The sequence below is a fragment of the Syzygium oleosum genome, unplaced genomic scaffold (genome assembly GCF_021117445.2).
Source record: "Syzygium oleosum isolate NSW1041296 unplaced genomic scaffold, Sole_v2.1 Sole_v2.36, whole genome shotgun sequence".
Classification (NCBI taxonomy): Eukaryota; Viridiplantae; Streptophyta; class Magnoliopsida; order Myrtales; family Myrtaceae; genus Syzygium; species Syzygium oleosum.
In genome coordinates this window covers 332,501-342,377 of record NW_026607520.1, presented here as the reverse complement: position 1 = coordinate 342,377, position 9,877 = coordinate 332,501, and the positions used below count along the sequence as shown (strand labels likewise).

Genomic DNA, 9,877 nt, shown 5'->3' with positions numbered 1-9,877 from the left:
ACCAGACTCAATCAACCATCTTTTCTTTGGCTGTACTTCTACCTATAGATTGGCTTCTCTTTGGGCGACAAATTGCAGACTACCTTGGCGCAACGGCCCCTGGCAAGAACATATCCTCTGGGCTATGAAAGTTTGCAGAGGATCTTCATTTGCCCACCGCATCGCCAGATTTTCCTTTGGTGCTCTATGCCACATTATCTGGACCGAAAGGAACAACGCTATATTCAGGAACAAGAGCGTCTTCATCCCTGGTATGCGAAAGCACCTTTTCAAAGTCGTGAAGGATAAAGCTATTTCCATGGGGACAGTTGAGGATACTTATAGGAACCGCATTGTGCAGAGAAAGTGGGACCTTCCTCCTTCTATCTTTGATTAATGCTGGTATTGGCTGGTCTAGTGTCTCTTCGAGCGGATTCCAGAGTTTTTGGGCTTTCCACCGACATGGTTTGGATTGGTTCGGCTTCTTGGGGTGGATATGGTTCCCCGCTGGCTTTTGTGCTGCTCTCGGCTGTATCCGTAGTGTGTTGGCGCTGTTTTGTTCGGTGTCTTGGGTCTTATGCCTCCAATTTTCGGATTGGTAGATTGACCTTGGTTGTAGTTTTCCTTCTTTCCATTTAGCCGGGCTTGGCTTCTTGTATAGTTCCTGCTCAACCTCTCTTGACCTTGTGTGGACATCTCTATGTCCTAATAGGGTCAGGTACTGGTTTGGGCTTTAGTTTATATTTGGTGTTCTGAAAAGTTATATATATACTTGCCTTACCAAAAAAAAAAAACAACTGCGAAAGCATTTGCCAAGGATGTTTTCATTAATCAAGAACGAAAGTTGGGGGCTCGAAGACGATCAGATACCGTCCTAGTCTCAACCATAAACGATGCCGACTAGGGATCGGCGGATGTTGCTTTTAGGACTTCGCCGGCACCTTATGAGAAATCAAAGTTTTTGGGTTCCGGAGGGAGTATGGTCGCAAGGATGAAACTTAAAGGAATTGACGGAAGGGCACCACCAGGAGTGGAGCCTGCGGCTTAATTTGACTCAACACGGGGAAACTTACCAGGTCCAAACATAGTAAGGATTGACAGACTGAGAGCTCTTTCTTGATTTTATGGGTCTTTGGTGCATGGCCGTTCTTAGTTGGTGGAGCGATTTGTCCGGGTTAATTCCGATAACGAACGAGACCTCGGCCGCTAACTAGCTATGTGGATGTACATCTCCACGGCCAGCTTTTTAGAGGGACTATGGCCGCTTAGGCCAAGGAAGTTTGAGGCAATAACAGGTCTGTGATGCCCTTAGATGTTCTGGGCCGCACGCGCGCTACACCGATGTATTCAACGAGTCTATAGCCTTGGCCGACAAGCCGGGTAATCTTTGAAATTTCATCGTGATGGGGATAGATCATTGCAATTGTTGGTCTTCAACGAGGAATTCCTAGTAAGCGCGAGTCATCGCCGCGTTGACTACGTCCCCGCTTTTTGTACACACCGCCCGTCGCTCCTACCGATTGAATGGTCCGGTGAAGTGTTCGAATCTCGGCGACGTGGGCGGTTCGCCGCCGATGACGTCGCGAGAAGTCCACTGAACCTTATCATTTAGAGGAAGGAGAAGTCGTAACAAGGTTTCGTAGGTGAACTGCGGAAGGATCATTGTCGAATCCCGCCTGCGAATGACTAGAGAACTAGTAACAAACTCAATGGGGACGGTGGGCCTCGCCCAACGTCTTCGGATGCTTGGATGGCACGGGTGCCTACGGGCGCTCGGGCTTTTCCGCGGCACAACGAACCCCGCGCGGAATGCGCCAAGGAACTTTAACAAGAGAGCGATGCTCCCGCCGCCCCGAGACATGGTGCGTGTGTGGGATGCCATGCAATCTCCTATTATTCATAACGACTCTCGCAACGGATATCTCGGCTCTCACATCGATGAAGAACGTAGCGAATCTGCGATACTTGGTGTGAATTGCGTAATCCCGTGAACCATCGAGTCTTTGAACGCAAGTTGCGCCCGAAGCTTCGGTTGAGGGCACGTTTGCTCGGGTGTCACACATGGCGTTGCCCCTAACCCCTCGCCTTGAATTGGGCGGGCGGGACTTGGGTGCGTATGTTGGCCTCCCGAGATGACCTTATCCCGGTTGGCCCAAAATCGAGCGTCGGAGCGATTAGTACCACGACATTCGGTGGTTGATGAGACCCCAATGATCAATGTCGTGCGTGTCGCTCATGCACATGCTCCACGAATCTACCTTTCACCAACGCGACCCCAGGTCAAGCGGGGCTACCCGCTGAGTTTAAGCATATCAATAAGCGGAGGAAAAGAAACTAACAAGGATTCCCCTAGTAACGGCGAGAGAACCGGGAAGAGCCCAGCATGAGAATCGGGCGCCCTCGGCGTTCGAACACTCTGCAATCGGGCGCCCTCGGCGTTCGAACACTCTGGAATCGGGCGCCCTCGGCGGTTGGATTTCATAGTCGGGGGCATTCGTATTTCACATCAGATCTGGGTTCTTGCGTTCTTGTATTCGAAGTTACTGTTCACCCGGTTGGGTTTTCTGGATTTATGATGTCTCTGCTGGTTTGAACACTCTGGAATTTGGAGGATAGGGTTGTTTGGGACTTCTCCCTCACATACTCTTTGGCTATATTGTTTAATGCTCAACTTGTGGCTGTTGAGCGGATCTGGGTTTTCCAGACCTGGTGCGTAAGCTTCTGTGAATGTAACGGTTTGGCCACCAATTCTCTCTGGTTGGTAGCTAGACTTGCTAAACCATCGTGGTGAGCCTATTCTGTATCTGGTGCTCTGGTGTAGTCTGGTATTGCTGGATTCTGTTCTGGGTATTCTGGGTTGTGCTGATTCTGGAGATTGGGTGCTGCTTGGCTGATTGTGGGTGTTTGTGCCGTGTGGTTGTCCTTTCTCCCCTTGCTGTGCGAAGCTTTCTTGGATGGATAATATCATATAAGTGAATCCATGGCTGGAAATCCCACAGAAAAGGACCCTCGTATGAGGCTTCTAGTTCGAAGACAATGCAAAAACAGGGTATGGCTAAGCAACTTGCTAAGGCTATTACCCCTGCTATGGCTAAACCTGGCATTGTTGAAGATACCTTGCATCCCATGATCCACGTGGAACCAGTGGCTCTAAAAACTGTTGAAGCCTCAGCACAAATTGGCCTTTCCATTGGCCTCCCGAAGCATCCCGTAACAGCTAATGTTGGCTCAATTGAAGCCAATTGCAGATCACCATCTGCGGTTGTATCTGCAAAATCTAAAGCCCAAGTTCCTCAAGGGCGAAGGTCTCGCAGTAGAGGTCGCAGCAGGGGACGGTCCTCACTCTACCCTTCCCATAAGTCTCAAAACAATGCTGGAACTATAACAGACCAGCAAAAGGTACCAAAATCTGGTATGGGTCGAAGCAGAAGCAAGGGGAAGATATCGTCCAATAATCCACCTCGCGACTCCAATACACAACCTGCTCAACGCTCTTGGGCTGCTGTTGCTAAGTCTGCGGTGAAGGGGTACTCCCTGTCCTATATTCCTCCATCTATGGTAGATGGCAAACCGGTTGTTAAAATCTCCGAGGAAATCCTGGAGGAAACTAACCCGTTGTGGTTAGAGTGTATTGTTGGCTATTTCGTTGGCAAGAAATTGCCCTTTAAACTGACTGAGAATGCAGTTCAAAATCTATGGGGGACACAAGTGGTAGATGTCCTAGCAAATGTAGATGGGTTCTATTTCTTCCATATACCTTATGAAGCCTTTCGTCGGAAAATATTGGACAGTGGCCCGATTACTATCCTTAGGGTGCCGATGATCCTCCAACAGTGGCACCCGGATTGGAAGCTCAACAAAAACCAACACCAGGCTCTCCCGGTCTGGGTCAAATTAAGGAACTTCCCTTATGCCTTGTGGTCGGCTTCGGGTATCAGTGCGATGGCAAGCCCAATTGGAAAACCGCTGCATGTTGATATGCAGACGGAAAAAATGCGGATGATTTCCTATGTTAAAGTTTGTGTAGATATAAAGGCGTCTCAGCCTCTTCTGGATTCGGTGGATGTTATCTTGAATGGTGAAACATGGTCGATAAAAGTAGAGCATGAGTGGTGCCCAATATCCTGTATGACTTGTGGTACATTCGGTCATAGGTGTGCTACTCCCACTGAGGCGCCCAATGGGAGTTCGAAAGTCAGTTCAGTTCCTGTTGCGGCTATTAACAAGCCTTCTCTCGTGGATGGTGATTGGGAGACGGTCAAAAAGAAGCGGGGACTTGCGTATCCGTCCTCTGTATTGGAGCCCCCCCGGTCTCTAATGCACCCATACCAAGTCTTGCTATTGAGGCTGTTGGTTCTCTCCCTGTCCCAGTCTCTGATTTGTCCTCTCGAGATTCTTCTGAAGCCTCCTCTGAATCAGAAGTGAATGAAGAGGACTCAGCTAGCAGTGTTGGTAGTGATCAGGAGGGGGACTCCTCGTCCCCTGACCCGACGTCCAGAGTTATGGTGCCCCATCATACTCCTATCATTCCTGCTCAGTCCAAGGACGCCTCTAGTTCTGATTGTAATGCGCCCAGGGGTGTTGACCCTATCCAAGGCGGTTCGGTAGCTCCCGTGTCTACTCCAGTGGAAATGCCTAGTGCAGCTCACAATCATCCTCCCACCAAGGTGGCCAAACCGAAACCAAAAAATCGGGGCGGCTCTAAAAGGCGGTAATCCTATCCTCTTTTTGCTATATGTTTTTTGGTATATGGAATATTAGGGGCCTTAGTGAACCCCTTAAGCAGGCCGAAATTAGAGCCCTTGTTAGAGCTCATAATATCTCTTGTATTGGCATTCTTGAGACGAAAATCATTTCGTCCCTTTTTGAAAAGATCTCTACTGGGCTTTTACCTGGCTGGGTTTGGACTGCCAACTACAATTATTCTCCTCGTGGCAGAATTTGGATTGGGTGGAAACCCCTCGAGGTAGACCTGGAAGTTATCTCCGTATCTGCTCAAGTTATCCACGGCCATGTCCGTATTTTGGCTCTCAATAAGACTTGTTTCTTCTCGGTTGTGTATGGGGAGCATACCTTTATTGCTAGGCGTTCTCTTTGGGCTGACCTTATTAGGTCCAGCGATCTTTTTGAGGCTGAGCCTTGGTTGGTTGCAGGCGATTTCAATGCCATCCGATTCAATTCGGATAGGATGGGTAGTTCTAATGCTTGGATACCGGCGTTTGATGAACTTGGCCTTTGTCTAGATCAAGCTGGCATGGATGACCTAAGATACATTGGCCATCGGTTTTCTTGGGCAACATCTTCGGGTGTCTCGCGCAAACAAAGAAAAATTGATAGAGCATTGGTTAATGATCAATGGCTCAGCTCGTTCTCATTCTCGGAGGCCAACTTTCTAGCCCCAAGAGTATCTGACCACTCTCCCATAATTGTTAGAATTGCTCCTGCCACCTCAGCTAGGAAGCCTTTCAAATTTTTCAACTATTGGATGTCTCATCCTTCGTTTCCTACGATTGTATCTCAGGTTTGGGATTCTCGTATTGGTGGTACCCCCATGTATGTCCTCTGCCAAAAACTCAAGCTGCTCAAAGGGCGGCTCAAGCAGCTCAATAGTGATTCTTTTTCTGATATCTCAGCGCGTACATCGCAAGCCAGGGCTGATCTTATGGCTACTCAAGACGCCCTAGCTCAGGACCCTTTCAACTCGGACTTGGCTATTCTGGAAAAGGATCATCTTCAGGCATTTTCGGATCTTCGTCTCCAGGAGGAAAGTTTCTTTAAACAGAAATCAAGGATTAAATGGTTGAAAGAGGGGGACATGAACTCCAAATATTTCCACCATTTCGTGAAGAAGAGACAGCTTCATAATCGGATCCTTTCGGTGTCGGATGAAGATGGTGCAGTTCTCTCTGACCCAATAATGGTTCATAGCCATATCATCTCATTCTTTGAGACTCTACTTAAGGCGAACTCTCCCACCGTGCGGCCTACGTGTGCAGAAATCCGGTCTGTAGTGGATCGTGCCCTTAGTGCCGATCAAATTCTTCTTCTTTCTAGAGGAGTAACTGATAATGAAATTCGGAATGCATTGTTCTCCCTGGCAAAAGGTAAGGCCCCTGGTCCCGATGGTTTTAATGTAGATTTCTTTACATCTTCATGGGAAACTGTCGGGCCTTCGGTTGTGTTGGCCATAAAGGATTTCTTTCGGTCAGGATCGTTGTTAAAGGAGGTCAATACAACGATCCTCACTCTTGTGCCGAAGATCCCCAATGCCTTGTCTATGAATGATTTTAGGCCTATTGCATGTTGCAACACTGTCTATAAATGTATTACCAAGATTTTGGCTAATAGGCTAGCCTCTGTTCTGCCGTCCATTATTAGTAATTCCCAAAATGCTTTTGTCAAGGGACGGAGGATTGGAGATAATATTCTTCTTGCTCAGGAGTTATTTGCGGGGTTTCATCATGAGCCTTATCGGCCAAAGTGTGCAATTAAGGTTGACTTTCAAAAGGCCTATGACACAGTTGATTGGGCTTTCTTGGAAACGGTTTTGCAAGCCTTTGGATTCCCTCAGTTGTTTGTTAAACTCATCATGGAGTGTGTGACCTCCTCGAAATTCTCCATTGCCTTAAATGGGGAGTTACATGGATTCTTTGCAAGTGATAGAGGAATACGCCAAGGGGATCCCATGTCTCCCTACCTCTTTACACTAGTGATGGAAGTACTCTCTGGGATTCTCAACACTCAGGCGCGGTGTCCGGGTTTCAAATACTTCTGGAGGTGTAAGCCCGTGGGTTTAACCCATTTGTTCTTTGCTGATGATGTCCTTTTATTTGTTGAGGGGAATATGAACTCTACTACCTTGTTCAAGGAAGGACTGGACCTCTTCTCTAAGTGGTCTGGTTTGAAGCCTAATGTCAACAAAAGTGAGATATTTTTCTCTGGTGGGTCGCCAGATATACGTGGACAGATCCAAAATGTGTTTGGCTTCAATGAAGGTATGCTCCCTTTTAGATACCTTGGGGTTCCTGTTATCTCGACTAGGTTGAGTAAGGCGGACTGTAGTTCATTAGTAAATTCCATTACTGCACGAGCTCGTTCTTGGTCCCAAAGATTTCTATCATTTGTTGGCCGTCTACAACTCATTAAGTCACTGCTTCATGCTATTCAAGTATACTGGGCAAGCGTTTTCACACTACCATTATCTGTTCTGTCTAGTATTGAATTGATCCTTAGACAGTTCCTATGGAAGGGTCCGGACCTTGGCGTTGGTGGGGCTCGTGTCCCCTGGGTTGATGTCTGCTTCCCTAAAGAGGAAGGTGGATTGGGTATTCGTAGACTACTTGATTGTAACCATTCAGCAATGCTCAAACATATATGGACTCTTTTCACAGATAAAGAATCCCTATGGTGTAAGTGGATTCACTCCACTTTTCTGAAGAATAAGAACTTCTGGTTAGTGCCTAAGCCGACTTTTTGTTCTTGGGCGTGGAAGAAAATCCTCGACATGCGCCGGTATTTTCAAATGTTCTTTAAATGGCAAATTGGTGATGGTGCAACCACATCATTCTGGTTTGATTCTTGGCATCCCAAAGGCCCTCTTTCGGATTTGTTCTCTAATAGGGACATGTATTGCTCTGGTATCCCGAGAGAGGCCTCTGTTCGGGACTTTTGTTCCGGGTCTTGGCATAACTCGAATATGCTTCAAACCCTCTATTTCTGGCCGGATGCTATCCCTGTTTTGGACATACAGAGACCTGATCGCTTAGTGTGGAAGGGCCACTCGTTGGGAATCTTCTCTGTGGCCTCGGCATGGGAGCAGATCAGAATTTGCAAACCGATCGTCCCTTGGAGTTCCTTCGTTTGGGATCAGAGCATTGCGCCGAGGTATGGCTTCTTGTTGTGGCTCATATCACTAAATAGGCTCCCAACACAGGTCTTTTTGCTTAATTATCACAGAATATCGGAAGGTGTTTGTGCCTTTTGTAAATGTAGACCCAATTCTGTTGATCATCTGTTCTTCGGGTGTCCTGTTACGGGTACCCTTGCTCTTTTCTGGGCAGATAAATGTAATCTTTCATGGAGAAATCAGTCGTGGCAAGATAATCTTCATCGGGCCATCCGGTACATAGGCGGCCACAGATTCCACCAGCGTATTGCTCGCTTCTCCTTTGCAGCATTATGCCACATTATATGGATGACTCGGAACAATATCCTCTTTAGGAATCAACCCCTCTTTGTGCCGGCCAATCGGCAACACCTTGCAAAGCTCATAAGGGATAGAGCTCTGTCCTTCAAACCTGTTGAAGATAATCCTCGAAACAGAAGGATCCAAGTCAATTGGGGCATCTCGCCTACCATCTTTGATTAATCCCCTTGGGTTGTTGTTGTAGTTGTTTTGGCTATCTTCGGCCATGTTGTAATGTGCGCTTGATGCTTTCGAGCTCTCTTACCGTTACACCTTTGCACATGTTGGGGCATCTTAGGTGTCGTTTCAGGTACGAGGTTTTTGTGTTTCGGTCACATCATATGTAGGTTACGCTTTGAAAAGTCAATATACATCTTACCTTACCAAAAAAAAAGAAAAACAACTGCGAAAGCATTTGCCAAGGATGTTTTCATTAATCAAGAACGAAAGTTGGGGGCTCGAAGACGATCAGATACCGTCCTAGTCTCAACCATAAACGATGCCGACTAGGGATCGGCGGATGTTGCTTTTAGGACTCCGCCGGCACCTTATGAGAAATCAGTTTTTGGGTTCCGGGGGGAGTATGGTCGCAAGGCTGAAACTTAAAGGAATTGACGGAAGGGCACCACCAGGAGTGGAGCCTGCGGCTTAATTTGACTTAACACGGGGAAACTTACCAGGTCCAGACATAGTAAGGATTGACAGACTGAGAGCTCTTTCTTGATTCTATGGGTGGTAGTGCATGGCCGTTCTCAGTTGGTAGAGCGATTTGTCTGGTTAATTCTGATAACAAACGAGACCTCAGCCTACTAACTAGGTATGTGGATGTACATCTCCACGGCCAGCTTCTTAGAGGGACTATGGCCGCTTAGGCCAAGGAAGTTTGAGGCAATAACAGGTCTGTGATGCCCTTAGATTTTATGGGCCGCACGCGCGCTACACTGATGTATTCAACGAGTCTATAGCCTTGGCCGACAGGCCTGGGTAATCTTTGAAATTTCATCGTGATGGGGATAGATCATTGCAATTGTTGGTCTTCAACGAGGAATTCCTAGTAAGCGCGAGTCATCAGCTCGCGTTGACTGCGTCCCTGCCCTTTGTACACACCGCCCGTCGCTCCTACCGATTGAATGGTCCGGTGAAGTGTTCGGATCGCGGCGACTTGGGCGGTTCGCCACCGATGACGTCGCGAGAAGTCCACTGAACCTTATCACTTAGAGGAAGGAGAAGTCGTAACAAGGTTTCCGTAGGTGAACCTGCGGAAGGATCATTATCGAATCTTGCCTAGCAGAATGACTAGAGAACCAGTAACAAACTCAATGGGGACGGTGGGCCTCGCCCAACGTCTCCGGCGCTGATGGCACGGGTGCCTACGGGCACTCGGGCTTTTCCGCGGCTGACAACTTGAACCCCGGCGCGGAATGCGCCAAGGAACTTTAACAAAGAGCGATGCTCCCGCCGCCCCGAGACATGGTGCGTGTGTGGGATGCCATGCAATCTCCTATTATTCATAACGACTCTCAACAACGGATATCTCGGCTCTCGCATCGATGAAGAACGTAGCGAACTGTGATACTTGGTGTGAATTGCGTAATCCCGTGAACCATCGAGTCTTTGAACGCAAGTTGCGCCCGAAGCTTCGGTTAAGGGCACGTTTGCCAGGTGTCACACATGGCGTTGCCCCTAACCCCTCGCCTTGAATTGGACGGGCAG

The 9,877-nt window shown here is 48.0% G+C and overlaps 2 non-coding genes across 2 annotated transcripts; both read left to right on the top strand.

The window, feature by feature from the left end:
• The first annotated feature begins 1,883 nt into the window (after positions 1–1,883).
• On the top strand, positions 1,884–2,037 carry LOC115691414 (5.8S ribosomal RNA). Its single transcript, XR_004006986.2, has one exon. It is a non-coding gene; the product is annotated as a 5.8S ribosomal RNA (ribosomal RNA).
• Positions 2,038–9,679: 7,642 nt separating this feature from the next.
• On the top strand, positions 9,680–9,832 carry LOC130135689 (5.8S ribosomal RNA). Its single transcript, XR_008814963.1, has one exon. It is a non-coding gene; the product is annotated as a 5.8S ribosomal RNA (ribosomal RNA).
• Positions 9,833–9,877: the final 45 nt, after the last annotated feature.